Source organism: Haliotis cracherodii, unplaced genomic scaffold (genome assembly GCF_022045235.1).
Source record: "Haliotis cracherodii isolate W230 unplaced genomic scaffold, xgHalCrac1.p SCAF_35, whole genome shotgun sequence".
Lineage (NCBI taxonomy): Eukaryota > Metazoa > Mollusca > Gastropoda > Lepetellida > Haliotidae > Haliotis > Haliotis cracherodii.
The window spans coordinates 1856727-1862726 of record NW_027266292.1 but is presented as its reverse complement, the minus strand read 5'-3'; positions in this window follow the sequence as shown (position 1 = coordinate 1862726).

Here is a 6000-nt window from a genome sequence, read left to right as displayed (position 1 = left end):
GGTGCTACTTCTCCAAACCTCTCTTTTGTTTCCTGACCCGTGAAGATCCGGGGTAGAATAGGTCTTCAACAACCAATGCTTGCCGTAAAAGGCGACTATGCTTGTCGTAAAAGGCGACTAACGGGATCGGGTGGTCAGGCTCGCTGACTAGGTTGATGCATGTCATCGATCCCAATTGCGTGGATCGATGCTTTTCAGGATGGCCACGTTCAGGATGGCCAGCGACTTCCTGGCTCAGAATCAACTGCAACCACAATAATGTGACGTCGGGATGTTTTCCCGTGCACTTCTACATCTCCGATAATGTGATATTTGAACCACCCACAGACCGATCTCTTCCTTAGCCCCTGGACCCGTGAAGATTCTGGGGTAGAATAGGTCTTCTGCTTGCCGTAAAAGGTGACTATGCTTGTCGTAAAAGGTGACTAACGGGATCGGGTGGTCAGGCTCGCTGACTTGGTTAATGCATGTCATCGATCCCAATTGCGTGGATCGATGCTCATGATATTAATCACTGGATTGTCTGGTCCAGACTCGATTATTTACAGACCGCCGCCATACAGCTGGCATATTGCTGAGTGCGGCGTTAAACAACAAACCAACTAACCAACTCTCTTTTGTTTCCTGGTATTGTGGAAGGTGTTATTCGCCAATAGTTTATCACTGTTTAAGATTATTCTGCAAGTAATCAGTCACCTGTCAAGGAAAGGATGGTCCTTGTTGTGATATTAATCGTGTATGAGGAAAAACGAGCGGATGCCCTTTTCCTTGGTCAAAGGCTCTTTCACTTAAGGTTTTTGTTTCCAGGACATAAAGAAAATAGCAACATGTGGGATTTCTGATATGTTTATCAACAATGTCATGAAGGACCAACAACTTGTTTGACTACAATCCTTTGTTATATTTTCACAATATTACTTGTCAGGCCTACACTCAGAGTAAAACCTATCGTTGCCAAAACCACAGGCTTACTGACTAGTTATTCTACGGGGACATTCTGGACGTGTTCGAGACACCGTGGGGGCACGGATGGCCCAGTCGTCTAAGGCGCCGCGATTCGCTGTGCAGAGTTACGTCCCTTGGGCACGCCAGAAACCTATGATTGTCGGTTCGAATCTCGGTTCGCCCCGATTATGTTTCTAAATTTTTCAGCACCATACCCATGCTCGTAGGTTTCACCGAAGTGGTAAACGTCTGAGACCTGCATTACTTCGGGCTGTCCTCACACATTAAGCTGACACGCCGCGATATAACTGGAATACTGTTAATAGCGACGTTAAACCCAACTCACTCACTCACTCTTTTAGTATGACCCTTTGATCGAATATGTTCCTTGTTGTGTCCAGTTTCATATATGTAATTGTGAAGTGATAGTTTGAGGAATGCTACTGCCTATATAGCCTTTGCAGTGTTGATTCAAATGTTCTGAGCCAAATATACATCCACAAGAAAATGTTTCACTATTACGCAATGTCTTCAACGTGAGTGAGTGGGTATGGTTTTACGCACGCTTTTGGCAATATTCCAGCAATATCACACCAGAAATGGGCTTCACACATTGTACCAATGTCATGAATCGACCCCGGGTCTTCGGCGTGACGAGCGAACGCTTTAACCACCAGGCCACCTGATCGCCCTCTTCAATGTGAGGCTCAGATTTTATTAATCTACCCCCCTACAAGAACTAAACAGTTGAAAGACTTTCATATATCAAGAGCGAAGTCAGATCAGCTGTATGTGATGGTAAACAACTGTCACAGTGTAAGGGGTGATGATTTGACAAACGTTATTTTGTTTTCGATCAGGAATCCTGAGTCATTGTTCGCCTCCGATGAAAAAAAGCATAGTTCCTTTGTGGTCAGTTGGTTGGTTGCTTTGTTTTTAACGCCGCAATCGGCAATATTACAGCTAAATGGCGGCCATCTGTAAGTAATCGAGTCTGGACCAGACAATCCAGTGATTAATATCAAGAGCATCGATCCACGCAATTGGGATCGATGACATGCATTAACAAAGTCAGCGAGCCTGCCCACCCGATCCCGTAAGTCGCGTCTTACGGCAAGCATGGGTTGCTGAAGACGGGTCCAGGGGCTAAGGAAGAGATTGGTCTGTGGGTTGTTCAAATATCACATTATTTGTAACCAATCGGAGATGTAGAAGCGCGGGGTAAATCATTTCGACGTCACATTATTGTGGTTGCAGTTGATTCTGAGCCAGGAAGTCACTGGCCATCCTGAACGTGCATTTTGTGCAAGTAAGACTGACGCAATTATAGGTCATAATGCAAAATTATAGAGAAATGTTATATCACCCGTAACATGGTTTAAGTCGTAGAAGTCGATCAAATCTGTTGAATCTAGAAATAGAATCAAAATATTCTCAGGATTTCTCCATGACGAGAGCGGTCGGATAGCCTAGTGGTTAAAGCGTTCGCCCGTCATGCTGAAGACCCGGGTTCGATTCCCGACATGGGTACAATGTGTAAAGCCCATTTCTGTTGGCCCCCGCCGTGATATTGCTGGAATATTGCTAAAAGCGGCGTAAAACCATACTCACTCCCCATGACGTACCACGTGACTGATGATACACAGCTGCTTCACAACAATCGCTGTGCTTTGAGACATCAAGAGAACAGATGCTTACCCGACAGAATCATTCTGGGGTCCCTTGTTTGGCGACAGTGTCCTTCCACTGGAAAATTCGCGAAACAAGACTTCACTCCAAGTCAAAGTTATCTCTTATATGACTAGACACTATCTTAAGGTTGTCTGTGCCATACTGAGCAGGAAAGGTAGAGACTTCAGTATTTAAGAAGCTTTGGACCAGGATGGCAATTACGTTAGACCAGGATGGCTTTGTTGTGATGTAGGATCAATAAATCGCGTGATTATGGGTGTGTGTGTGTGTGGAGGGGGTGGGGGTGGGGGGGGGGGGGGGGGGTCGTGGAAGGAAAACTCGGGTTGTCGTGGTTTTGGTACACAACTACAAGGAAAACTCGGGTGTTTCCGTCCACCAGCTTACAGCGTTAGGTTGTTGGGGACCCACTGAGTCTAACCCGGAGTTCATACAGGGCACCAGTCTTGTACCTTGTGCTAATATACAGTTCACAGACATTTATAAATATAGTTTACAGTAATCATGATTTATGTCACTAACGTTTCACCATACAATTCTTGCAAGCATTTGATGTTGGCTTGCACAGCTCACCTTACCTGCGGCCATGCTGGTACATCCTGGTCTGTTGCACGTGCAGTCCCTGCAATTACTGAAGAGGCAGGTCACATGACAATACTCTTTTTCAAACCCTATCAACTACAGACTGTACTGGCCTACCACATGTCAAATAACCCAAATAACATTTTTGTCATATTCCCAGGTTTGTTCATAGCTGCGGAAACGGTATCTCTATGCTGCTCACTTTAAACGAGTTTGGTATTTGTATTGTTGCCACACACAGCAAATGGCTGTTCCATAGTGTTTTCGTAAAAAAGCCCCGATTCGGAACATTCGGCACAAACATAATGTCGATCAACTTTTCATGGATTTATATAGATACTCAAGTCGCAATCATTGCTGGATTCCGGGGTAGAATAAGCAGGTCTTCAGCAACCCATACTGGCCATAAAAGGCGACTAACGGGATCGGGTGGTCAGGCTCGCTGACTTGCTTGATACATGTCATCGATCCCAATTGGGTGGATCGATGTTCATCATATTAATCACTGGATAGTCTGGTCCAGACTCGATTAATATATAGCTGAGTGCGGCGTTAAACAACAAACAAACAAACAAACAAAGCAATCATTGCTGAGCGCAATGGCGGGCACAAAATCCTTATCGGCCCGGTTTCCAAATCGATATTGGAAATACATTTGCAATATAAGTACTTGTCTTTGGCAGTGAATAATCTAGCATTTGTCGTTAGACTACAACGCATACACTTTGCTAAAGCATATAACATATAATGCAGATTTCGATCGGGGGTCGATATATGATGTCACCACCCAGCTCTAGCCATAGTGTTTAGTCAACATTAAAATAGACCCGTGAAGATCCGGGTCAGAATAGATCTTCAGCAACCTATGCTTGCCGTAAAAGGCGACTGTGCTCGTCGTAAGAGACGACTAACGGGATCGGGTGCTCAGGCTCGCTGACTTGGTTGATGCATGTCATCGTTTCCCAGTTGCGTGGATCGATGATCATGATGTCGATCACAGGATTGTCTGGTCCAGGCTCGAATATTGACAGACCCCTATCGCCATCCTGTCTCAAAATATAAACTCGCTCTTAAAATTAAGGAAGACCTGCTACTATGCGAGCTGCTTTTCAAGTGTTTCGGAGTTTTCTTGACGACAGTTACCTCTAAAGCATATTCTAATACATGTGCCTTTTGTGAGTGACGAAATCGCTTATTTTACCAGGTCGTATTGCTTGATTCGAAAAATGTCTCAAGAACGACCCTTGCTTCTGGGGTTATATTCTTTGAGGGTGTGCACTCATACGCGTGATCTTTTATCTGAAATTGGACATTTTCACACATTCCATTAATGCCCTACATTCATTAAATAATTATTTCTATTGTTAGGCATAGTTTGCATATTCATTTTGCAGGTTGTTTGTAGAGCCACACTTGTCTTTTATATGACTGGAATAATGTTAAAAGCGGCGTTAAACCCAACTCACTCAATCACTCAATTATATGACTTTATAGTGAAACATTAACAGAAAAGAGAACTCCTCTGTGGTGCGATACATCGGAACTCAAGTTAGTACCCTGGATAAGGAACAATTATAATCACAACTTACTAAATTGGGTTATAATAATGCGTACATTTCTTCGTGTTATAACATAAAGTACGTTAAGAATATTCGTTTTGAAAAGATCTTCTTTCAGGTCACCAAGTCGGAGGATGTCACGAGAAATATCAAGTGCAGTTCAATCATGCGCTCAAGAACAGTCCAATATGCAATAGGGGTGTTGGGTGCGCGGTAGGTGACACAAAATTGAAAACATTTCTGAGGTTAATTAACTTGAATCCACACAGATTCAGAATTAAATACTTCCAAGTCTGTTATATGCTTGACACGAAGTAGTTTCGAGAAATATACAATTATGCCACCCCGAAACATTCTCTGTCCCCCCTGTGTGGTTCATGGAAGAGGTCAAGGAGAAGATCGGCTGAATGAACGCTGGCGTCGAGGTGTCAGAGAAGCAGAACACATCGAAATCGCAAATATCATCGTAGATTTGAGACAATTTGTTTCTGATACTTCTGATATTCAAGTGGAATATGCTTACATCATTAGTCGCGTTAGATTCTTCTGGACTGGGATTTGGAGGAATATCACCTGCAACGAGCAGAGAAGGAAAGAAACATGTTTCAGGTTAAGACACACGCCATATATTAAGACGAGAGTGTAATATGTACATTGTGAACGGCATTGAGCAATGGATATCTACTTTGCTGACTAACACTTGAAGCTTAAGGTGAGTTGGCGTACATCTATTTTAAAATAATCCAATCGTTGCCCTGAACGCTGTGATGTCCATCATGGGAAAGACTTCCGCCTGCAACCCCCTCCAAAAGTTATATATGTGCATTGACGCTCAATCTTTTTAAGGGTCGGGTAGTCTAGTGGTTCAAGCGTTCGCTCGTCACGCCGAAGACGAATCCCGACATGGGTACAATGTGTGAAGCCCATTTTTGGTGTCCCCCGCCGTGATATTGTTGGAATATTGCTAAAAGCGGCGTGAAACCTTACTTACTCACTCACTCAATCCTTTTAATTCTTTATATTTTTTTAGAAGGATACGGGCGGAAGTCTTACCTTTTTTGTATTTTCATATTCGTATCCCTGTTGGTCTCAGGATACGCGATTTCACCTTAAATGGTGGGTGTCTGTGTCTCTGTGTGTGTCTATGTGTGTGTCTGTGTGTGTCTGTATCTCTGTGTGTGTCTGTCTGTATGTGTGTGTTTCTGTCTGTACTAATGCCAGCTTA